We start from the raw sequence: 25,955 nt of genomic DNA, 5'->3' as shown, positions 1-25,955 counted from the left end.
CAGATAGTAATTAACACAAATTTAGACTGTTTAGGTTTTTAAATAGGATGTTATTTCCATTATACCATTATACTAAATACCATTTAGCTAAGACTATTTAGTGGTATTCGGCTTGTTCCTTTGGTAAGACTGTAAATACCATTACAATTGCATGTCGAGTAATAAGGCACCCAATGTCTCCAACGCAAGAGAATCCTGAATGTTGACTTATCTTATTTGCCCAAGTGTTCAGAACTTTTGTTATAGATTTTAGTCAAAGAACCTGTTTCAAATTTTACGCATAACAGGTTCTTGTATATAGAGGCGGCGTAAGTGTCAAATTTTAGCCTAACAGGTTCTTAAAAACCAGATTTTTAGTCGTGGGTTTTTACTGTGTTAGGTAAAGTAGATCAAGAAACTAAACTACGTCAAAAATGTTTTTCTTCCGACAATATGAGTAATTGTAGATCGATAGTAGATCAAACTTTTAAGGAATAATGCATTTCTTAGAATAAGATCATATCATATTTGGTCAAATATCTGGATTCGATAGTTATTCCTATCACTCACAACTATCCTACCATCACTAAGACTTGCTGTAGAAACGGGAAAAATAAACTCTCCTCTCCCACTACCTTCACTTCCAAACTTTGTAACAAACTTTCCACTCGTCAGTTCAAAAACCTGAACTCTGTGATTACTTTCATCACAGACCATTAACAATCCTTTTTTGTTAACTGACAAGTAAGAGGGCTTATTGAACTCTCCATCCTTGTTTCCCCGTTTTCCAAATTTAGAAATAAACTTTCCTTCAAGATCAAACATTTTAATGGAATCATCACCATAGTCTGTGACTATAAAATATTGCCCGTGTTGGATACAGTGATATGGATTGACCAAAGAACCTACTCCACCAAATTTACGTAAATACTCGCCACTAGAAGAGAATATCTTGATTAGTTTGTTACCTTTATCAGTAACAATAATATCACCGTTGCCGTTTATTGATAATCCTTCAGGTCTTTTAAGCTGGTGATCAAGAATTCCATTTTGGCCAAACGTACGAAGAAACTTACCTTTTCTATCAAAGACTTGAACCCTATGGTTTTCACAGTCTGTCACTACAATATTGCCAAGACTATCAAAAGCGATCCCAGAAGGTTCAGCAAACTCACCATTATTCTGACCTTTTTTACCAAACGATCTTAAGTAGGTACCGTCACTACGGAAGACTGAAACCCTGTGGTTCAAGATTTCAGTCACAACAATTACATCATGATCATCCACTGCCACCCCCCAAGGCTCGTTAAGCATTCCAACAGATTCACCTCCTTGTCCAAATGATAGCACAGGAATGTAACGCTTGGTTTGTACTTGAGCCTCAAGAGGACTGTCACGAACATTTACCCCTTTAGTCCTAGCAATTACTTTACTACTTTCTTTACCTGATTGTTGCAATTTAGTTGCGCTAAAAACAGTTTTTACATTACCTATACCTTCACTGTTCAACACGTTAATCAGTTTTTCACTTTTAGTAAAACGAAACCGAGGAAGACACTCTGTGTCACGGTTTTCTTGGGTGCCCTGTTCCTGTAGGATTTTATCAAATGTTTCATTGAATCCAAGGATTTCTGTACTAAAGTTTCGTTTCATCAGAGATTCAGTTTGTTCAATTGCTGATTCAATCATTTTCACGTGATTTTCAACCTCGCCTTTTTTCTGAGAAAGTGTTTCAAGTGATTTTTTCGCTTGATTATCCACCGCTTCATAAACCTCCTGTTTCCTCGCTTCGATGATTGCAATCATTTTGTTTACATTCGTCTGAACTTGGCTTTTTACGTCGGCTACTTGTGCTTGCACTTCCATGCTCTTTTGTAGGAATTTTTTGACTTCCTTTCTTTTTTCCACCATTTTATCTTTCAAGGAAGAAATCACGGAGTTGATCTGTATCTTGCGCGCATCTGTAGCTTCTTGCAAGGGTATTTTACCATGACCTTCATGAAGCGTTACAGCGCAAGTGTTACAAATGGCGACTTTACAACCCTTGCAAAAGAATTTCAGTTCTTCTTTTTCATGGTGTTTCTTCTGGCAAAATGCTGGTCGCTTTAACACAGCCTCGAAGTCTTGATCCTGAAAATGCTTCAGTGCAAGAGTTTTGTGTTCTTTATTGGTGCGTATTATGTTATGTCCTAAAATACATTGCTCGCACCAGAAAGAACAACACTGGAAACAATATAAGGTCTGGGCGCTGCGCTTGTCGCAATTTCTGCATTTCACGTTAGCTGTACTGCACTCTTTAATTGCCAAGACATCTAGCAAACTGTTGATACGAACATTGGTGAGAAGTTCGCTGGGATTTCCGTTTCCAGGTATTTGAAACTGTCTCCTGCACTCGGGGCATGTTATTTTGCCATGGAGGCCGCTCGTTCGTTGAATTCCGTTCAGGCAGTTAAGACAGAAACTGTGCAAACAAGGCAACTGTTTTGGATCATTGAATGTACACATACACACAGAACACGATACTTCATCATGAAGATTGTCCAGCAAGGTCTTTACATCCATGGAAAAGTCCGGGATTGAGTTTGAAATACTCTATAAAGCTTGTTGTTAGCCATGCGGTATTTTGAATCGGATTTTCAAAGAACCCATCCCACGTAATGCCTTACCAATTAAACAGAGTCCATTGAATTGTTTGACATTTTGATTTAATATCCTGGTTTTCTTAGAACTGTTGTTCTGCTCTACAAAGCATGAACTATTGTCTGTCGCAATTTTTTTCGTCACCTAAATATTAAGACTACATCACTTTGGAGCACTCAAAAAACCGCACGCGACATTCATTCTGAAGTATAAAACAGGTAACGAGGCCAGGTTATCCTTTCTAGATGTGAAGCCTCTCCTCCGTTCAATGTCTCCACATGTATTTAAAAAATTATCATTTTGTTAGGAACTACCATTCCACTGTACAAGTACGTTCACGCATGTTAGTGGCTTTTTGGCTGGGGGGATGACAAGGGCGCGCACGAAGAGGGAGCAGGAAAATCATTTTCATTCTATTTTCGCTGTCACGCCATCAAAAATAAAAATGCAAACCATTCAATACAGGAAGTCCAGAATCTAGGAAATGAAAGAAGATAAATATACAAAAAACCTTGCCAAGAATCAGATCTGTCAGGAGCCCATCAAAGCATTAAAAGGGGGTGGTAGGCCTACACGACTTTTACCTCATGCCAAAATGCTGCTTATTCCAATAAAGTTGTTTTTATCTGCTGGGTAGACTATGCTCTGGAAGGTTCTGCATTTTACTGAGCAAATGTGTTTTTTTTTTGCGGCATGTTTCACACTGAGAGGTCATGACATATATATCGATTGACTGTAGTTATTGTTTTCTGGTCTGCAGGATTTGCCCTCTGATGCAAGCGCATTTTCTTTGACCTCTTTTGAAGCGTAAAGCTTTTTTATTACGGCTGAATAAGGGTTCCAATTTTCTCCAAAGTGCCTTCTGGATGTGATCTAAGCGATTTTCTTTAGTCCGTGAGTGTAATGTTTTTCTGCAGTGCTGTATCACGCTGGGCCCAGGTCGTCAGTTTTCTTTGCAGAATGTTAAATTATCACGGATAGTGACTTACAGATCCAAAATTATACGAGTGAACTGCAGCTTAAACTGAAGCTACATAAACTTACTGGAGAATTGAATTGTGACTCAGTAAACTCCAGCTTAGTGTCTTTCTAAAGATAGTGTGAGTCTTTTGACTGGAGCGCGTAGTTCCTCCCTTGGTAATAGCTTTGAATAAGCTTAACAGTCTTTAAACTGTTTTGTTATTGCCACAGTTTGTGATCAGGCAAGACCATGGTTTCGGTTCTCCTCACGAACCTCATCAGTTGCCGGGTTGGCTTTGTGCTTAGTTGCTTTTACAAGAGCAACTTTAGTTGTACTTTGTCGTGGCGAGAACGGTACAGCCGTTCTGTCTGTTGAGCTTTGAACTGAACATAAATACCCACGTGGCGGATCGAAATTCTTGTTTTCTGGGCTTCTGAGTTCGACTTCATCCAGCTCTATTTTTTCACGGTGACATACGAGACTCGCGGAAATATGACACTTTTCGCGGGAAACAAGCCGTTCTATTTACAAATCTACTCGGGAAAGGGTTGACTCAAGAAATTAATGGAGATGGAGGCTCCATTTGATGGGCTCCTGGATCTGTGCTATATTTCATATGCGAGATATTCGGAAAAACGTTTTACCCAAATTAATAAAGCATTGTATGAAGGTGTTATGTTGATGTCCCTTTTAGAATTCATTTCGATTAAAAAAAATCATTTCAATAAAAAAAAACTCATTTCAATTAAAGACAATTCTTTTCGATTGAAAATGAAATAAAATGTTCCTTTGAGGGGCATCAATATGGCTGCCGGAAACAACACAAACATCTGTTTTTTAATTTTCCTACTTATGCGTGAATTCATCGTTTGAGGAACTCATAAAGATTAAAGTAATATTTATTCTGAGACAAGGAATGTTTAGATAGTAAACTCTCTTAAACTAGGTAACGTTTTTAACCCACGTAGGAGCTTTCCGTGCAGTAGTTAAGAAAGGCTAAATAACGCGTCACGCTAAACCCTGGCCTTTGTCGCAAAACGAAGAACCCTTTGGAACCAAAAATTTGTTTGCATAAAGGTGTTTAGGTATTGTAATACATTATGAAAGAAGAAATTCAGAAGAATCGAAAGTTTCTTAGTTTGAATTTTGGTGACGTCGTGTGAAAACCAAGAATAGATTCTATTCACTAAGTGTTTTCATTGTCTTAGGACCCTGCAGTTTATTCAGGAACTCAGTGCAACCTACAGAACTGATTTGTCAGTTTTTTGCTAGAAAATAATTGACTAATCTGTAGACTGTGCGCGCACTGCATGATAAGTGAGGGCAATGTAGCTCAATGTCAAATAGTATTTTCTGTGTATGACGGTAACAATGAATACTAAAACAATTAGTGGATATCAGAAAAACTTCATTCAATAATTGTTCAGGTATATTTTACCATTTTTCGAACAGCCCCAAAATATGTGAATCTGGAAATAGATATTTCAGTGAGCCAAGAGACTTTCAAACAAACTTGTCCCCAGGGCTTCCCCTTCCGTTTTCTAAAGGAGCAGTCCTCGAGACGAGGTTGATTGTTGAGAAACCAGTTGAATAATCCTCTTAACGTATACTGGATAGCATAACGCACATCAGTTTTATTTGCTGTCTGGTTTCACCTTTTACCTTTAGTGCTGATATCTTTTGTGAACTTGGAGATATGGACCAGTATTTCACGGCCTCGAGCACTTGATATTTAAGGATCATTTTGAAACCTGAGTGGGACTCATCAATTGGTTTCAGTGGATGAATCAGTACTTGTGGCTCAGGAGGCGTGGGCGAAGGGAAAAAAAAGTATTATTCATTTGCAGTCAGTTGTATTAGCTCTCACTTCTAGAGTCAGTAACAAAGTGTATCAACAGGAGTTTGCGAAAAGGGGAGGGGGAGGGTGGGGCAAATTAATATACAGAGGGGTACACAAAAACAGGAATAGGGAGCGAAAGCAACGACGACGGCAACGTCAACGAGAACAGCAAAAAAGAGTTAAAGGTTTAGATTGGCAAAACAACAACTCTGCACGTGCATCACGTACATTTCTTTACCGTCACTGCACGACTACGACGTGATAATGCCTAATTTCACGTTTTGTGGAGAATTTGACCACAAGACAACGAGTTTGTTTTCTTTTCCTGAACTTCAATACAGTCTTTTAGAATTCAGCTCTAGAAAAAACTGCCAAAATTTGACGAACTGAAAGAGATGGAATAAGCACGGTAAGGTTTGAAGCAGCGCGACTTCACTTTTTAAGAGACGTTCTCGTGGCCGTCGCCTCGTTGTTGCTTAAGCTTCCTATTGACGGACGAACGGATGGATGAAGACCCAATCAGTTTGTGAAAGGTTGGTAACACTTAATAGCACATACACAGTAAAATGACTAACCTGAGGCTGCGCGAGCCGTGCGCTGAATTTACCACCCTCCTCCATCAGGTGCTTCTTTTTCAGACTGGTATTAAAAGCTACTTTAAGCTCCTCGGAAAGAAAAGAAGCCGGAAAAAGTATCGAGTAGGTCACACCTGGCAATGGAACAGCCCGAGCTCCTGATCGACTGTGTTAATCCGTGGCCCTAGTCAGAGAGATAGATATGCAGACAGGCAGACGGGACAGGCTAGCCTGCGAAAACAGCCGTTTCTCTTCGTTTCTCGCCGCTCAGGACGTTTCGCCAAGAAAAACGTCTGCTCATCAGCGACAGAAATTCCATACTGATGACGTAAATCAATGTTTACAAAATAAATCCGGTAATCATGGGGTTTAAAAGGCAAATTTGTTCGATTTTATGTTTCTCCTTTTTGATTTTGGCAATGTTTTGTGTTGGAAGTGCGCAGACTAAAGGACCCGCTCCTTCAAATTTATGAAAGTATTAAATAGAAGAGAATACGCGTGCAAATAAGAACCTAGTGAATTAACTCCTTGTCTTCCCCTAGGTGTTTATGCAACCTGGCAGAAATGTACCACTTTTATGTCCAAAAATACAAGAACCTGATTAGGCTAGCAAGATAAGGTTAAGGTGTGGGTTACATTTAAATATATAATGATAAACAATTTAATCAAGGACCGTAACTTTGAGATTGTAAATTTATTAAGTACTGAACAGAAACACACTGTACCAAGTAAACTGTATATAAATACGGTAATCAGTTTTTGCTAGGGTTGTAATTATAATTAAAATTGTGGATAAATACTGTATTTTTAAGGACAAAACCCAAGTTTATTTAGTTTTCCGGTAATCAACAATGCAATCTATTATCTCGTTCATGAGCCTAAATTGCCAATCAGTACCCCAGAATACAACGGAACCTATTTTGCCAGACTTCAAAAGAGCAGGTTCTTATTCGCAGGTGTTTACTGTATCTTGATTAATTTCTTACCAGTATCAGCAACAATATAATAATATCACTGGTGCCGCTTATTGATAAACCTTCAGGGCCAGTTAGTTAAACGGAGTTTAACCAGTATTTAACAAAACCCCGTTCTAAGCCATTTTTGGTTTACCGAACGCTTTGTAGTCTGTGAACAGTTTCATGAGAGCATATGATATGGCGTAGACTAGAAAAACATTTGTCTTCTTAAAATGGCCCACAGATCGGCAGGTGCTAACATTTCCTAAACCAAAGCGCACGACTCTTTGTACATCAGTAGCACATGAAGTTTACATTTTTAAGTGATTGCATCCATACTTCTAAAATTAAGTCTACATCATATTCGGTCAAATATCTGGATTCGACTGTTTTGCTCGTCACACACAACTATCCTTCCATCACTAAGATTTGCTGTAGAATGCGGATATCTAAACTCTCCTTTCTCACTTCCTTTACTTCCAAACTTCGTAACGAACTCTCCATTCAATTCAAATAACTGAACTCTGTTATTCCATCCATCACAGACCATTAGGAATCCCTCTTTGTTAACTGACAAATGACGGGGCTCGATAAACTCTCCATCCTTGTCCCCTTTCTTACCAAATTTAGAAATCAATGTTCCTTCAAGATCAAACATTTTAATGGAATGATCACTCCAGTCTGACACTATAAGATATTGACCGTGTTGGATGCAGTGATAGGGGGCGACCAAAGAACCTGCTCCACCAAATTTAGATAAATACTCTCCACTAGAAGAGAATATCTTGATCAATTGGTTTTCAGTATCAGCAACAATAAAATCACCGTTGCCGGTTATTGATAAACCTCCAGGGCAATTCAGCTGGTGATCAAGGCTTCCTTGTTCACCAAATGTACTAAGAAAGTTACCACTCTCATCAAAGACCTGTACACGGTGGTTATCACTATCTACTGCAACAATATTACCAAGACTGTCAAAAGCAACCCCTATAGGGTAAATTAACTCACCATTCTTCCGACCCATTCTGCCAATCGTCCTTATATGGGTACCGTCACTACTATATACTGAGATACAGTGGTTCCAGAAGTCGGACACAGCAATTTCGTCACGATCATTCACTGCCACACAACAGGGCAGGTTAAGCATTCCAACAGAAGTACCCTTTTGTCCAAATGATAGCACAGGTCTGAAAAAGAATGGTCTGAAACGCCTGGTTTGTACCTGAATAGACTGAGGCTTTAAGGGACTGTCACGAAAACCTGTCCCTTTATTACCAGCAATTACCTCACTACAGCTTTCTTTGCCTTTCATTTCTGATGGTTGCGCCTTAGTTTCATAAAAAAACAGTTTCTATGATACCTATCCCTTCACCTTTTAACACGTTAATCAGTTTTTCACTCTTAGTGAAACTTAACTAAACCGAGGAATACATTCTGCGTCACGGTTTTGATTCTGGGTGCCCTGTTCCTGTAGGATTTTATCAAATGTTTCATTGAATCCAAGGATTTCTGTACTGAAGTTTCGTTTCATCAGAGATTCAGTTTGTTCAATTGCTGATTCAATTATTTTCACTTGATTTTCAACTTTGCCTTTTTTCTGTGAGAGTGTTTCAAGTGATTTGTTCGCTTGATCATCGACCGCATCAAAAACATACTGTTTCCTCGCTTCGATGATTGCAATCATTTGGTCTACATTCGTCTGCACTTGGCTTTTTACGTCGGCTACTTTCGCTTGGACTTCCATGCTCTTTTGGTTGAATTGTTCGACCTCCTTTCGTTTTTCCAGTACTTTATCTTTTAAAGATTTAATCATGGAATTTATCTTCGTCTTACGGGCATTTGTAGCTTCTTGCAAGAGCATTTTGCCGTGACCTTCATGAAGTGTCATTGCACAAGTGTTGCAAATTGCCACTTCACAGTTCTTACAAAAGAATTTCAGCTCCTCTTTTTCATGAAGTTCCTTCTGGCAAAATGCTGGTCGCCTTAACGACCTTGATCTTGAAAATCTTTCAGAGCCAGCGTTTTGTGTTCTTTGTTGGTGCGTATCACGTTATGTGCTAAAATACAATTCCTCGCACCAGAAAGAACAACACTGGAAGCAATATAAGGTCTGCGCGCTCCTTTTCTCGTAGTTTCCGCATTTCACGTTAGCAGTACTGCACTCTTTAATTGCCAAGACATCGACCAAACTATTGATACGAAAATTGGTGGGAAGTTCGCTGGGATTTCCACGTCCAGGGATTTTAAAGTGCTTCCTGCACTCGGGGCATGTTATTTTGCCATGGACGCTGCTCGTTCGTTGAATTCTGTTCAGGCAGCGAAGACAGAAACTGTGCAAACAAGGCAACTGCTGTGGATCAGTATATGTACACATACACACAGAACAGGATACCTCATCATGAAGATTGTCCAGCAAGGTCTTTAGATCCATGGAAAAGGTCTGGAACAATGGTTATTAAAAGTTGGACTGTACTGCAAGCTTGTTGTTAGCGATTTAATAAGGAGAATAACCTATTTACAACCTTCTGACATGGACTAAACATTAATATAATTAATTTATCAACCAATCAAACAGAGTCTCTTGCATTTTTTGACATTTTGACGTAATATCCTGTTTTTCTTAGAACTGTTGATCCCCGCTACGAAGCATCAAGTAGTTGACTGTTGCATTTTGTTTTGGATTACGGTACCAAGACAGATCACTTTGCAGCGGTCAAAAATCTACACACGACATTCGTCGAAGTACAAACCGAAGTTATCCTTTCTAGATGCAGGGGCAGATCTAGGGGGAGGGTGCAGGGGGGTGTGCTCCCCCCCTTCCGAGATGACCTGCGGCTTTCAACTGGTATTTGTTTACGCCACCAGTCAGTTACGCCATTCCTCAGTAGTTCAACCCCACCTAAGAAAAGTCCGGGACGCCTGGATCCGCCCCCGCGATGTGAAGTCTTTCCTTTGGATTTCCTTTGTTCTGGGTGTCTTGTTTTTAAAATGTCACTTGTATCAAACACTGTCACTTTGTTAATAGGAAATGATACCATATATAGGCCATGCCATGCCACTTCAGTATACTGTACTACCAGGAGTTATGGGCTGTTGGTACTATCATGCCTACAAGTGTACTACCATACATGTCTGAGTGTTTTTTGAATTTTTGAGAAGGGGCTGGGAAGAGGGAACACACACGACGAAGAAGGAACCGGAAAATCATTTTTAAGTTTATTGTAGATTGTATTCATTATCTGTCTTTGCATTGGCTAAGGACCCTAGAGTTAATTTTGGAAATCAGCGCAACCTACAGGACTGATTTGCCAGTTTTATGCAAGCAGATAATTGACTAATCTGTAGATTACAAGCACACGGCATGATTTCTGAGGGCAATGTCAAACTGGGTGAGTGTTCCGTGTGACCATAACAATGTATAGGAAAACAATTATTGGATATCACAAAAACTTGATCCAATAATTGTTCAGGTATATTTTACCATTTCTTGAGCCAGAATATGTGAATCCGGAAATAGATATTTCAGTGAGCCCAGTGGAGGCGTGTGTGGCAGAGGGGCTAACACCTCAAACTCCGGGACTCAAGCCTCGCCCGTCGCGTTGTTTCCTTGGACAAGGGACTTTTCTCCACTTTTTCTCTCTTCACTAACCCTGGCTTCAGAGGTCCGTTCTCAAAATACCTAATACGAAATAAACCGTGCTTACGGTTTTATAAGGCTCCGGAGACGCAGCTTCGCCGCGAACCATCACTATCGATAAGAAAAAAATATCTTCCGGAACCCAAGGTACTCTTCACCCAGGTGTATAAATGGCCCGGTACCGGAGTCATCTAGTGCTAGTGGGGAACCCTGCGATGGACTAGCATCCCGTCTAAGGGGGGATTAGCAATACTCCTAGGCATGCTTTATGTTAAGGAAACCAGGATAAGCGCCGTCCGTTTGGGCTTTTGGCTCGTGTACGCCTTTACCTACCTACCAGAAACATTTGAGCAACCTCGTCCCCAGGGCTCTCCGTTTCCTTTTCTATGGTAAAAGCCCTGGGGACGAGGTTGACTGTTGAGAAACCGGTTAAATAATCCTCTTGATGTATACTGGGTAGCATAAAGCACATTTTATTTCCTGTCAGTTTTCACCTTTTAAGGTTACGTCATTACTACTCACTATTGTTGTAGGATTTAGATGTGATCGGTTATCAATTCACTCCAAGTGGGGAACTGTGGGACAAGCCCCTGGGGGATTGATCTCAGCGTATTCGGGCTCCTTTCGTTCAAACATCACAAAAGGGGACAACTTCTTGTTTGCAGGTGAGAACACCAGTTCTCCAGCAAACTCGACGTTGATTCTTTCGATTTGCTTCAAATTAGCATTCTGGATCTGGCCTGGGACATTCTCGATGTAGAAAGTGCGCCTATCTTGGGACCTGCTCGCAAATCTTGCTTTATTTATGTTGGAGATTTCTGCCACCGGTTTGGAAAATTTGACAGCAATTTTCCAGCCACCAGGGACAGAATTGATAACCTGAAGATCGAACCTCATTTTAAAGTTGTTCAGCCGTCACTGCTGAACAAGCTGTGCCACTGCGCTCTTCTGTGAAACCGCTGGTCCAGGCTTTGGTAGATCGAAGGCTTCGCATTTGGTTGAATTGGGATAAAACACAAAGAACGCGTTAGATGCAGCTTCATACAGCTTGGCCTTATGACGGTTGAACTCAAGTTGCAGAACACATTTAGCCTTTAGTGCAGGGCACCTGATATTTAAGAACCATTTTTAAGCCTTAGTCGGAATAATCAACTGGTGTTAATGCCATGAATCATTACCTGCGGCTTGGGAAGCGTTGGCTGAGGGAAAAAAGTTACCGTAATAATTATACATTTGCAGACATGTTGCTCTAGCCCTAATACTTGTAGAGCCTGTAACAAAGTGTATCAACGGGAGTTTGCGAAAAGGGGGGCAGGGATGGGTGGGGCAAATTGATATACAGAGGGGCACACAGACACAGATTAGCGAGTTTAAGCAAAGACGACTGCGACGTCAACCCTGCACGTGGATGACGTACATTTCTTTGCCGTCACTGCACGACTACGACGTGGAAATATCTAATTTCACATTTTGTGGAGAATGTGAATACAAGACAACGACTTTATTTTCTTTTCCTGAACTTCAATACAGCCATTTAAAATTCAACTCCAGAAAAAAACTGCCAACATTTGACGAACTGAAAGAGACAGAATAAACGCGATAAAGTCTGAAGCAACTTGACTTCATTTTTAAAGGGACGTTTTTTCAGCCGTCGCCTCGTTGTTGCTCAAGCTTCCAATTGACGGACGAACAATCAGTTTGTGAAAGGTTGTGGTAACAATTAATAGCACATACACAGTAAACCGACTATCCTAAGGCTGCGCGAGCCGTGCGCTCATTTTACCACCCTCCTCCAGCAGGTGTTTCTTTTTCAGACGGGTATTAAAAGCTACTTTAAGCTCCACGGAAAGAAAAGAAGCCGAAAAAACCTGGGAATCAAACAGCCGGGGCTCCTGACTGACTGTTCTAATCCTTGGTCCTAGTCAGAGAGATAGATAGGCAGATAGACAGACAGGCAGATGGGACAGGCAGATGGGACAGGCTAGCCTGCAAAAACAGCCGTTTCTCTTCATTCCTCGCCGCTCAGGACGTTTTGCCAGGAGGAACGTCTGCGTCTCAATGACATACATTCCATACTGATGACGTAAATCAATGTTTACAAAATTAATCTAGTAAACTTGGGGTTTAAAAAATTTGTTTCAAATTTGTTCGATTTTATGTTTCCCCTGGTCGATTTTGGTAAAGTTTTGTGTTTATTTGGCGAACGAGCTCCAGCAGAACTTAAATACTTCTTCTAGAGAAGAATATAATTAACAGACAAAGCATCCATCCTATAGACACATATGTCCACAGGGAGGCCCATGACTTTACCCTTGAAGATCTTGAAGACATCATTTCTTCCTCGGACTTAACTACATATCCACAAAAAATTTTCCAGCTTTTTTTATCACAAAGCGCGATATTCTAGTATAGACTGCGATCAATTCCTCTTCCCCACCGTTTCTTCTTTAACCCATTCACACCTAACCCGCGATCAGGCTTTTTTTCGGGGAAAGGGGAAAGAAAGAACGGCGTTCTTTCCCCCTTCCCCCCCTCCCCCAAAAAAGAAAAGGATAGAAGGACCACCTGATCACAGGTTAATTCACACCTCAACCACTCCACTCTTGGCAGCATTAGCATTGAACGACGCCCCTTAAAGCCCGTGCTAGCAGACTCTTCGTTTTAAGACTTTGTATCAGATTTCCCTTTGGCTTTTAAACCGAGGATTAACACACCAAGGATTAATATTTTGGTCTTTGCCGATTGTGCAAAACTCTCGAGGTTATGCCGTTGACTACCTTACTAGAGAAGTGGCTGGCAGGCCACGCCCCTTGTAGCATAAACTCATTTGAAATGTTAGAAGAGAACTTGAAGAATCAGCGTGATTCGGTTAAAAAGGGCAGAGATATACACCAAACTGGCACGTTTTCAATGAAATTTTATCGCCCTATCTAGCTGTACTTTCTTTTAAGAAAGTACAAGAAACTTTTTGTTTTTGTTTTTGCAAAATCTCTGAAATGTGTAAGGGTAAGTAAGACACTAGGGTACAAATTTATCAGTGAGACAAACCATAGTTATTAGAACAGACTGGTTATGAAAAGCGGCAAACATCAATGATAAAAACAACAGTGCTGCAGTTTATGTTGGAAGCACCCTGAAAGTGCACAATGCTTTGTTTTCTGTTGGCAAATTGTTACGGAATAAATTAATGCAACGTTTTTGTTGGTCAATACAACCAAAATGATAGGAATTCTTTTGAACGTTGTGCACTTTCAGGTCCACAAAAACATATAGCAAAGGAGTCTGACGGGTTTCATAACCATTCCACTCAATTAACTATGGACAAACCAAGCAAATTTTAAAATGCGAATTGAAGTTTATTACAAATTTACATGTACTTAACTGATTACATCATTACGCTTAGATTCTCACATTTATAGCATAATAGCCTGATCACACTACGATTAATACAAAGTATTTTTTAAATAGTTCCTAGTATACATCATTTGACAATGGCGGTGGTGGCTTACAATTTTCACACTAACTCGAAACATTCAGAATTTACACTTTTTAAAAATTTTTTGTCATGTATTATAATATTGTCAACCGTTCTAATTTTCAGTCAAAAGTTAATGAGATGGCATGCACATGTAACACACGAGCGTCAGGCAAGAAGCGAAAACATCGGCCGAGAAGACTGATCTGACACGATTCTCGCGTGTCATGACTTGCAACTCGCCGGTTGTACCCTACTGATTCTCTGGAGAAAATTAAACGATTGTGCGCACTCTATTGTTCTACATATTGGCACACATGATACAACAAACTACAAATTAAAACAAATACAGTGGTCCATTGTTTAATAAGTAGATTAAAAAATGATACATACTAAAACGCATCGGAGAAACTTCGTGCTCTTTTTAAAGTATCAAGTCTACCATCTAGAAAAGTAAGTAAAATTTCTGAAACTGGTCTACTTCTGCCCGAGCAGTTTAGTACAAAAATGTGAACCACAGGCTGGTTGTGCTATTGAACAAGTTAAAGTGTATTAAAAATAAAAACCCTCCTGTAAAATATATCTACCAGTTGAACACTCTAGCGGCCCCTTTCTCGAAAGGCCTGGTGACATTTTGAGTCCAAAAAAATTTTGAAATCAAAACCTGTTGAATTTATAGCAGCACAGTTCAGTCCGAGTTCACAAACCGGTCAATTTTGCTTTGTTAACTTATACTTTCATTGTATCATCTTCAAAGTTATTGACACTTTGATCTTAAATGCCAACACAGCAAGCATAAAACAGCTTTTAAGGCCCGAAACATTTTCAGGACTTTCGAGAAACGGGCCACTGACCCGCAATTTCCCTGAGTTAAGTTACTTTGTACATAATAATATGAGTAAGGTCAGCTAAGGGAAAACCGCAACAACAAGAGATGTATCCTAGAGTAAAACCTGCCCGAAGAACCTGCATTTACCGCCCCAAGTTAGCCTAAACAGGTTCTTACATAAATGTAAATTAGCACAAATTTAGGCTATTTAGGTCTTTAAATAGGATGTTATTTTCTAAAAGAAAAACATCCATTGTAGCTAAGAGTATTTAGTGGTATATTTATCTTGTTCCTTAGGTATAAGACTGTAAATACCATTAAACTTGCATTTGGAGTAATAAAGCACCTAATATCTCCAAAGAGGATCCTGAATATTGTCCAAGTGTTCAGAATTTATGTTTGTAGATTTTAGCCAAAGAAGCTGTTTCAAATTTTAAGCTTGCCTAACACGTTCTTAAAAACCAGGTTCTTAGTCGCGGGTTTTTACTGGCAGTATTAATGTATGCATGAAAGATCAAAAAACTAAACTACGTCAAAAATGTTTTTCTTTTGGAAACATGAGTAATTGTAGATCAATAGTAGATCACACTTTAAGTAATTGCATTTCTAGGGTAAGATCATGTCATATTTGGTCAAATATCTGAATTCGATCGTTTTTCACATCACTCACAACTATCCTCCCGTCACTAAGACACGCTGTAGAAACTGGATAATTAAACTCGCCTTTCCCGCTACCTTCACTTCCAAATTTTGTAACAAACTTTCCACTCAATTCAAATACCTGAACTCTGTGGTTCCCTGCATCACAGACCATTAGTAATCCTTGTTTGTTAGTTGACAAATAACAGGGCTCATTAAACTCTCCATCCTTTTTCCCCTGTTTTCCAAATTTAGAAATAAACTTTCCCTCGAGATCAAACATTTTAATGGAATCGTCACCATAGTCTGAGACTATAAAATATTGACCTTGTTGGATACAGTGATAGGGTTCAACCAAAGCACCTGCTCCACCAAATTTTCTTAAATACTCCCCACTAGAAGTGAATATCTTGATTAATTTGTTTTCTCTGTCAGTAACAACAATATGACCGTTGCCGTTTATTGATAAACCTTCAGGGTTTTTAAGCTTGTGAAGAGTTCCATATTTGCCAAACTTACGAAGAAACTTACCATTTCTATCAAAGAGTTGCACCCTGTGGTTATAACAGTCTGCCACTACAATATTGCCAACACTATCAAAAGCAATCCCTGAAGGTTGCTTAAACTCGCCATTTTTCTGACCCTCCCTACCAAACGATCTCAAGTGGGTACCGTCGCTACTAAACACTGAAACTCTGCTGTTGCAGAGCTCAGTCACAGCAATTTCATCACGATCATTCACTGCCACCCCCAAGGGATATTTAAGCATTCCAATAGACTTACCTTCTTGTCCAAATGACAGCACAGGTCTATATAACTCCTGGTTTGTAACTGAGCCTTAAGAGGACTGTCACGATCATTTGCCCCTCTATTCCCACTAATTACTTTACTACTTTCTTTACCTTTGGCTTCTGATTGTTGCGATTTAGTTTCGCTAAAAACAGTTTTTACATTACCTATACCTTCACTGTTTAACACGTTAATCAATTTTTCACTTTTAGTGAAACTAAACCGAGGAATACATTCATTATCACGGTTTCCTTGGCTTTCCTGTTCCTCTAGGATTTTATCAAATGTTTCATTGAATCCAAGGATTTCTGTACTAAAGTTTCGTTTCATCAGAGATTCAGTTTGTTCAATTGCCGATTCAATTATTTTCACTTGATTTTCAACTTCGCCTTTTTTCTGTGAGAGTGTTTCAAGTGATTCTTTCGCTTGATTATCGACCGCATCAAAAGCATCCTTTTTCGTCGCTTCGATGATTGCAACAATTTGGTCTACATTCGTCTGCACTAGGCTTTTTACGTCGGCTACATGAGCTAGAACTTCCATGCTCTTTTTGTTGAATTGTTCGAGTTCCTTTTGTTTCTCCAGTGCTTTATCTTTTAAGGATTTAGTCATGTAATTAATTTGTGTCTTGCGGGCATTTGCGGCTTCTTTCAAGAGCATTTTGCCGTGGCCTTCGTGAAGTGTTACAACACAAGTGTTGCAAATGGCGACTCTACAATCTTTGCAAAAGAATTTCAACTCCTCTTTGTCATGAAGTTCTTTCTGACAAAATGCTGGTCGCTTTAACACGGCCTCGATGTCTTGATCTTGAAAATCATTCAGTAGCAGTGTTTTGTGTTCTTTATTGGTGCGTATTATATTATGTCCTGAAATACATTCCTCGCACCAAAAAGAACAACACTGGAAGCAATATAAGGTTTGGGCGTTCCGCTTGTCACAGTTTCCGCATTTCACGTTAGCTGTACTGCACTCTTTAATTGCCAAGACATCTAACAAACTGTTTATGCGAAAATTGGTGGGAAGTACGCTGAGATTTCCACTTCCAGGGATCTCAAACTGTCTCCTGCACTCGGGGCATGTAATTTTGCCATGGACGCCGCTCGTTCGTTGAATGCCATTCAGGCAGTTGAGACAGAAACTGTGCAAACAAGGCAACTGTTTTGGATCAGTGAATGTACACATACATACAGAACAGGATAACTCATCATGAAGATTGTCCAGCAAGGTCTTTACATCCATGGAAAAGATGGGGGAACAAAGGTGGAAATCCTGCAAGCTTCTTTGCACTTGTTGTTAGCGATTTAACAAGCAGCGGCGTTTTGAAAGAACGCACCCTACCTACTGCCTTGAGAAAGACTAAATATTAATATTGATTTATCAACCAATCAAACAGAGGTTGTTGCATTTTTTGACATTTTGACAAATATCCTCCTAGCTAGGATTGTTAATCTGCTCTACAAAGCATGAACTATTGACTGCCGCATTATTCTTCATTGCTTTACTAAGATAGATCACTTTGCAGCGGTCAAAACTCTAGTTTTCCTTTCTCAATGTGAAGCCTTTCGTTTTGATTTTCTTTGCTCGGGGTGTCTATGTTTTTGAAAATGTCTTCACTTCAAACATTTCAATGCTAAGTAATTCCAAGCAGACCTCTCACGCGCACCGTTCCATGTTTCTGATCTATTCGAAGATAAACAGCTGGATAAAGACGATATGCAATGCGCGTGGAACTTGATGTTCAATGAAGTATGTGATAAACACGTACCTTTTAAAAAGATAAAAATCCGTAGCAAGAGCAACCCACGGATAACTAACGAAATAAGAAGAAAGATGAATTATAGGTACAATCTCTTTAAGTCCGCCGTGCGCACCAAGGACGTAACAGCCTGGGCTAGATACAAAAAGGTCCGAAATGAAATAACAGTTCAAGACTTGTGCGAAAGACAGCTTTTTCCGCGAAAAGACTGATTCGGCGAAGTCCACTGCTGCGTACTTGAAAGTACTCTCCGAAGCAACGAATCCAAAGAGGAGACCCCAGATTGGCCCAATAAGACGGGAAGATAATACTCTCGCTGTACGTAACAAAGAAAAAGCAAACCTGATAAATACCGTCTTTGCTACAGTAGGGACTAGCCTTTCAGTAAACACCGTCTGTCCACTAGTAGAAACAGGAAATGATCCTACACTGAGACAAACAATTTCTTCCATCTCAATTTCGGAGGAGTCCATATCCAGAAAAATCAAGGCCCTAAAACCTAACAAGGCCGGTGGGCTGTTAGCTGAGCCAGCTGTCGTCCTATCACTCACTAAGCTATACTCGATGAGTGTCGACAATGCTGAAGTTTTTAAACAATGGAAAAAAACTCACTTGTGCCCAGTTTTTAAAAAGAACGATCCAGCTGACATAAGTAATTATAGACCTATATCTTAATTAGCGTGCCAAGTAAAATCTTAGAATCTTGTGTATCTGACACAATATTAGATCACGTCGTGGAATACGGACTTCTTACTGAGAGGCAATGGATACCGTAAGGGCCATTCGACGCCATTATTACTTGCTCATCTCACGGAATCTCGGAGACAAGCTGCTGATAACAATTTAGTAGTTACCACATCCTTTGTAGATTTCCGCAAAGCCTTCGATTGTGTCTCTCATAGTATCCCACTCCATAAATTGAAAGATAAATTTGGGATTGAGGGCTATCTTGGATGACTGATTACCTAAATCATCGGTCACAAATTACCGTATTTATTCGAATAAGCGCCCAACCTCGAATTAGCGTCCTCCTCGAATAAGCGCCCATCCTAAAGGCAGAAAAAGTTAATAAGCGTCCAGCCTCGAATAAGCGCCCATGCCCACGCCCACCCCCTCCTCCTTCCAATCAAACTCAAATAAGCGCCCACTCCCACCCCACTCACGTGAGAAACAATGAAATTGAAATTGAACTTGAATAAGTACTAAGAAGAGACTTCCCCGAGGACGGAGTTTTCTTCAGAATATTTTACAGAAACCTTGCTCTGTTACTTCTTCGCGTTTTGTTTATTAGCATTTATTGTTTTGTTGCAAAATAAACATACTACACTTGCTGAAAATGGTGAAAATGTAATAAGCGCCCAGCCTCGAATAAGCGCCCACTCTCAAGGTCCAAAAATTTAATAAGCGCCCAGGGCGGTTGATCGAATAAATACGGTACAATTGTGAACTCTACTCAGTCGATGAACTGAACTTGACTTGCGGTATCCCTCAAGGATCGGGTCTGGGTCCAGTTTTGTTTAGTTTGTACACCAATGAGAAGCCAGCGAGTGTCGTCTCTAGCACCCTGTACCTGTACGCTGACGACTAGAGAATTTACAGTTTTGTATTGGATCGACTGTTGATGAAGCATGCAGTCTACCGAACAAAGCCCTCGATGAACTTAACAAATGGTGCATGGCCAACTCTTTAACCCCACACTCAGCAAAATGTGAAGCAGTGCTGTTCTACAGAGGTCCATTCCCAGTGATCACTATTGGTAATGAAACGATTTCATAGGTATGTCACGCAGGGTTGTTGCGTATTACAAAAGACCACAAACTTACGAGGACACAGCATCTTACAGAATTAAAGAAAAACTTTGTCAACAAGCTCAACTTGCTAAGAATCAAAGAGCTCTTTCCTGACTAGAAAATCTATTCTAGACTTATATTTTAAAACGACTCTCCCTTCAGTGATTTACGGAATCACCCTTTAGGGAAATTGCTATAACTGTGACCACATTAAATCCGTGCAAGCGTTGCACTGCAGAGCTGGAAGGATAATTTTTAATTTGTCTTAGTGTACACCATAGAAAACCGTCATGGAAGTTACACAGTGGGACTCAGTTTATGATATGTATAAATTAAGTCTTGTGCAATTCTTTTATAGCATTGCCTGTGACAAACCCTATTTGATTCAGAATTTAGTTACTTGGAGAGAAAGTCCATATAATCTAAGAGGAAATAATAAGGCTGTTGTTGCACGATTTTCTGCAAATTTTATTAAACATTCCATACACTATAGAGGTGCCGTACTATGGAACTTTTTTTCCGATCATTTTAATAACTCTTGTAATTTTAAACATTTTTCCAGTAAATTGAAAAGGGATCCCATATTTAAGGAGCTTAATTTCAACAGTCTGCCAGTTCAGTCGGTACCAAAGAGATTATTTAAGTTTTTAATTTAAACTTTTTAATCTGTGAATTTTCATGTAATTTTAAAATCTTAATCTTAATCTTTATTATCAATGTTTAGTGTACATTTTCAAGCTTTTTCATTTTTATATATACAGTAGTTAGATAAGAATGATTATATTTTTTAGTATACTCGACCCCTCAAGCAATTTACTGCTTTTATTCTGATCGTGTATAAATAAAGGATATTCAATTATTCATTCATTCGTTCATTCATTCATTCATTCATTCATTCATTCACTTGTATTAAACACTGTCACTCTGTTAATAGGAGGCACAATCATATAGCAGGAGCGTAGCTAGCTTCTCGACTAGTTGTAGGTCTAGCTGACTTTCATTTCCACTTACATATCCTTAAAATTGTACGCATGACTAGTATTGACTAGTATTGATGACGGGTTTGAAAATATGAATCGAACAACTGAAAATTGGCAGGGGTCCTTTTTCTTGATATTCGAAAGGCCTTTGATTCAATTGATCATTCGATTTCACTGGAGAAAGTTGAGTTTTACGAAGTCTCTGATAGGGAACTGATGTGATGTAAGTACTATCTTACCTCCCGAAAACGACAACGTTTCGTAAATGGACATTTATCTTGTCGAAGAAACATACCCTGTAGAGTTCCTCAAGGGTCTATTCTTGGTCCCCTGATATTCCTCATTTATATAAATGACTTACCAAATTGCTTACAATTTTCTACCCCTTGTTTATATCCGGACGATACACAAATCTTTGCCTCTAGTACTGATGCAAATGTTTTTGCTACTAATGTCAATTCTGATCTACAAAACCTTCGTGATTGGCTTACAGTTGATAGGCTCTAATTCCACCCTTTAAAAACTAAGTTAATGCTCATTGGTTCGAAATATAACTTAAATATAAACTCTAAACGGATTTATCTTCTATATCCGTTACTTGTGGAAATCAACTGAAAGGATGCATTGCAAAAAATTCAAAACCGTGCGGGAAGGGTCATCACCGGTGCTTCATATGACATTAGATCGGTAGATGTGCTTGATAATTTGAAATGAAAAAACTTCGAAACAAGGCGCTCACATATAAAGGATACATGCATAATGTACAAAATCCTGAATGATAAAATCTGCCCCCCATTTGACAGCCTCCTTTACAAAACTTAACGATACCAACATCAACTATAATCTTAGGAGTGTTGAAACTGATCTAGCACTTCCAAGGCCATAACACTAATTTCCTCAAAAGTAGTTTTAAGTATAGTGGTGCAATGCTTTAGAATAATTTTTATTCAGTGAGGCAAAAATCAAAACTTTTTATTTAAACATGCAAACTTTTAAAAAAGCAAACTTGCTTCTTTGCCTTCTGCTGGATCGCTCTGATTCATTAATTTGTATTATTATTCATTCAAAATATTTCCCCGATTCTGATTGGCTAAAAGCACACTCATAATTCACCATAACCAGTTTCTGATGACCAAATTTGGAAGAATTTTGTGTTAAACGAGGAAATGACGACAAAAATGCAGCGTTCGTGCAGTTTAAGGCACCGTTAACCGAGAAGACCTGGGGACGAGGTTGAGTTTGCTTGTGAACTTGAAAAATGGCGGACATTTCACTCGTTTCAAGAGTAAGAACTAGGCGAAAAAATAATTAAAAACATAGCAAGAACAGCAAGGAGACAACTCGAAGGGCGACATCAGCTATTTGGAGAATATTTGCGGAGCTGGACAAACCTAAACGTGCACTATCGAAGATGAACTTAACATCGATGGATCGATGGAGGTAAGCATGTTTTAGCCATGTTTTTAAACTAGGAATTATTTTGAATTAATAATAAAACAATTATTGAATTCGGCTTTCGTAGCATATGAAGAATTATGGAGATCTCGGAGGGTGTTATCCGTCTCGGGCGATAACACCCTCCTCGATCTTCATAATTCTTCATAAGATACTCAGCCTCATTCATTAATTGTTTGTACATATATATTTTAAACTTATACTAATTACCCTTCAAAACTCTCACCAACATACTTATATTGTAAAACTAGCTATGTTGTATACAATGTAGTAACTTTTGTGAATACTGCCTCAATTTGTTTGTAATGCATATTTGTCTACGCCCCGCCTGGAAATTAGCTTCTGTTGTGTCTGGTTAGTGTAGTGAAATAAATGTGTTGATGACGATGGTAAGTACGCACTAACCTCACGAACACATTTAGCTCACTCTAAGCGGTAGAATGTTATAGGCCCGGGTCTACAGGCCTATGGGCTGGCTAAGCCCCTGTATAGGCCATATTACTGTACCAGTGCATCCATGCATGCCAGTGTATTTTATATTTTTAAGAAGGGGCTGGGGAGAAGCCATCACGCACGATGAAGCGGGGAGCCAGAAAATAAATTTAACGTTTATTATTCTTCGGTGGATTAGCATCCCGCGCAGTCCAGGCGGGGAGTGGCAATACTCCTAGGCATGCTTCATGCAAAGCAAACCGGGATAAGCTCTATCCGTTTGGGCCTTTACCTACCTACAGAAACATTTAAGCAACCTCGTCGCCACGGCTCTCCCTTCCATTTCTATGAGAAAAGCCCTGGGGATGAGGTTGATTGTTGAGAAAACCGGTTAAATAATCCCTAGGTAGCATAAATCACATTTTATTTGCAGTCAGTTTTCACCTATTAAGTTTACCTCATTACTAAGCACTATTGTTTTAGGATTTAGATGTGATCGGTTATCAAGCAATTCACCCCAAGTTGGGAAAATGTCGGACAAGCCCCTTGGGGGATTGATCTCAGCGTATTTGGGCTCCTTTCGTTCAAACAACACAAAAGCGGATAGCGGCTTGTTTGCAGATGAGGACACCAATTTTTTGTTTGCAGGTGAGGAAACCAGTTTTCCAGCAAACCCGATGTTAATTCTCTCGCATTGCTTCAAATTAGCATTCTGGATCTGGCCTGAGACATTCTTGATGTGGAAAGTGCGCCTATCTTGGGACCTGCCCTCGAATCTTGCTTTGTTTATGCTGGAGATTTCTGCCACCGGTTTGGAGAATTTGACAGCGATTTTCCAACCACCACGGACAGAATTGATAACCTATAGATAGAACCCTTAGTCGGAATAATTAACTTGGTTTTATTGCCATGAATCATTACCTGCGGCTTGGGAAGCGTTGGCTGAGGGAAAAAAAGTTACTGTAATAATTATACATTTGCAGCCATGTTGCTCTAGCCCTAATACTTCTAGAGCCTGTAACAAATTGTATGAACAGGAGTTTGCGAAAAGGGGGGGGAATGGGTGGGGCAAATTGATATACAGAGGGGGACACAGACACCGATTAGCAAGCTTAAGCAAAGACGACTGCGACGTCAACGTCAACGTCAAAAAAGAGTTCAAGGTTTAGATTGGCAAAACAACAATTCTGCACAAGCATAGGAGAATGTGAACACAAGACAACTACTCTATTTTTCTTTTCTTGAACTTCAATACAGTCTTTCTAGAATTCAACTCAAGAGAAAACTGCCAACATTTGACGAACTGAAAAAGATAGAATAAGCGCGATAAGGTTTAAAGCAGCGCGAATTCACTTTTACAGTGACCTTTTTTCAGCCGTCGCCTTTTTTAACCCCTTTGGAAAAATGTCAATTTTTCAACTTTATGAACTTCTTGTTTTTATAGGCTAAAAACCCGTTTTAACAAATGTCAATTTTTTGACTGTTTGAACTTCTTGTTTTTATAGCCTAGAAAGCCGTTTTTTCGTTCTAGAACATCGTTAAAGAAATTTTCCTGCCCAAAATTGCCTAAACAAAAAAGTTGGAAAAATGGCCATTTTTGGTTCAAAACCATGGGTTAAACTTCTTTTTTTAAAAGCCTAAAAAGACGTGTTTTCGTTCTAGAATATCGTAAAAGACATTTTCCTGGGCTAAATTGCCTAAAAGAAAAAATTGGAAAAACGGCTATTTTTGGACCAAGACCATGGGTTAACCCCTTTGGAAAATTGTCAATTTTTCGACTTTTTGAACTTCTTGTTTTTATAGCCTAAAACGGCGTTTTTGGTTCTAGAATATAGTAAAAGACATTTTCCTGGCCTATGTTGCCTAAAAAAAAAGTTGAAAAAATGACCATTTTTGGACCAAAACCATGGGTTAATCCCTTTGGAAAAATGTTAATTTTTTCGACTTTTTAAACTTCTTGTTTTTATAGCCTAGAAGGGCGTTTTCTCGTTCTAGAATATCATAAAAGACATTTTCATGGCCTATATTGCCCCCCCCAAAAAAGTTGGAAAAATGGCCATTATTGGTTCAAAACCATGGGTTAACCCGTTTGGAAAAATGTCCATTTTTCGACTTTTTAAACGTCTTTTTTTTAAAGCCTTAAGAGGCGTGTTTTCGTTCTAGGATATCGTAAAAGACATTATCCTGGGCTAAATTACCTAAAAGAAAAAATTGGAAAAATGGCTATTTTTGGACCAAGACCATGAATTAACCCCTTTGGAAAAATGTCAATTTTTTGACTTTTTGAACTTCTTGTTTTTATAGCCTAGAAAAGCGTTTTTTCGTTCTAGAATATCGTAGAAGACATTTTCCTGGCCTGTATTGAATAAAGAACAAAACTTGGAAAAATAGCCATTTTTGGACCAAGACCATGGGTTAACCCCCTTGAAAAAATGTCAATTTTTTTGACTTTTTGAACTTCTTGTTTTTATAGCCTAGAAAGGCGTTTTTTTGTTCTAGAATATCGCAAAAGACATTTTCCTGGCCTGTATTGAATAAAGAAGGAAACTTGGAAAAATGCCCATTTTTGGACGAAAACTATCGGTTAACCCGTTTGGAAAAATGTGAATTTTTCGACTTTCTGAACTTCTTGTTTTTATGGCCTAGAAAGGCGTTTTTTCGTTCTAGAATATCGTAAAAAACGTTTTCCTGGCCTATATTGCCTAAAAAACAAAACTTGGAAAAATGGCCATTTTTGGACCAAAACTATCGGTTAACCCGTTTGAAATGATGTCAATTTTTCCACTTTTTAAACTTCTTTTTTTTAAAGGATATAAAGGCGTTTTTTTGTTCTAGAATATCGTAAAAGACATTTTCATGGGCTAAATTGCGTAAAAGAAAAAATTGGAAAAATGGCTATTTTTGGACCGAAACCATGGGTTAACCCCTCTGAAAAAATGTCAATTTTCCGACTTTTTGAACTTCTTGTTTTTAAAGCCTAGAAAGGCGTTTTTTCGTTCTAGAACTTCGTAAAAGACATTTTCCGGGGCTATATTGCTTAACAAAAAAAAGGTCGAAAAATGGCCATTTTTTGACCAAAAGCATGGGTTAACTCCTTAGGAAAAACGTCAATTTTTCGTCTTTTTGAACTTCTATTTTTTAAAGCCTAAAATAGCGTTTTTTCGTTCTAGGATATCGTTAAAGAAATTTTTCCTGGTCTATATTGCCTAAAAAAAAAGTTGG

General features: G+C 39.1%; 1 protein-coding gene and 1 pseudogene across 1 annotated transcript in view; both read right to left on the bottom strand.

Annotated features, from left to right (window-relative positions):
• The window catches only part of LOC140943727 (ATP-dependent RNA helicase DDX19A-like), a 112,161-nt gene extending 95,828 nt beyond the window's left edge, over nucleotides 1-16,333 (bottom strand). Inside the window, exon 1 of the mRNA XM_073392841.1 lies at nucleotides 16,315-16,333. The gene's annotated coding sequence lies outside the window, so the exon portion shown is untranslated. The remainder of the gene's footprint in view (nucleotides 1-16,314) is intronic.
• On the bottom strand, nucleotides 15,515-17,620 carry LOC140943767 (uncharacterized; annotated as a pseudogene).
• Nucleotides 17,621-25,955: the final 8,335 nt, after the last annotated feature.

Source organism: Porites lutea, chromosome 1 (assembly GCF_958299795.1).
Source record: "Porites lutea chromosome 1, jaPorLute2.1, whole genome shotgun sequence".
Classification (NCBI taxonomy): Eukaryota; Metazoa; Cnidaria; class Anthozoa; order Scleractinia; family Poritidae; genus Porites; species Porites lutea.
The sequence above is the reverse complement of the archived record's forward strand: the minus strand, read 5'-3'. Positions and strand labels throughout refer to the sequence as shown.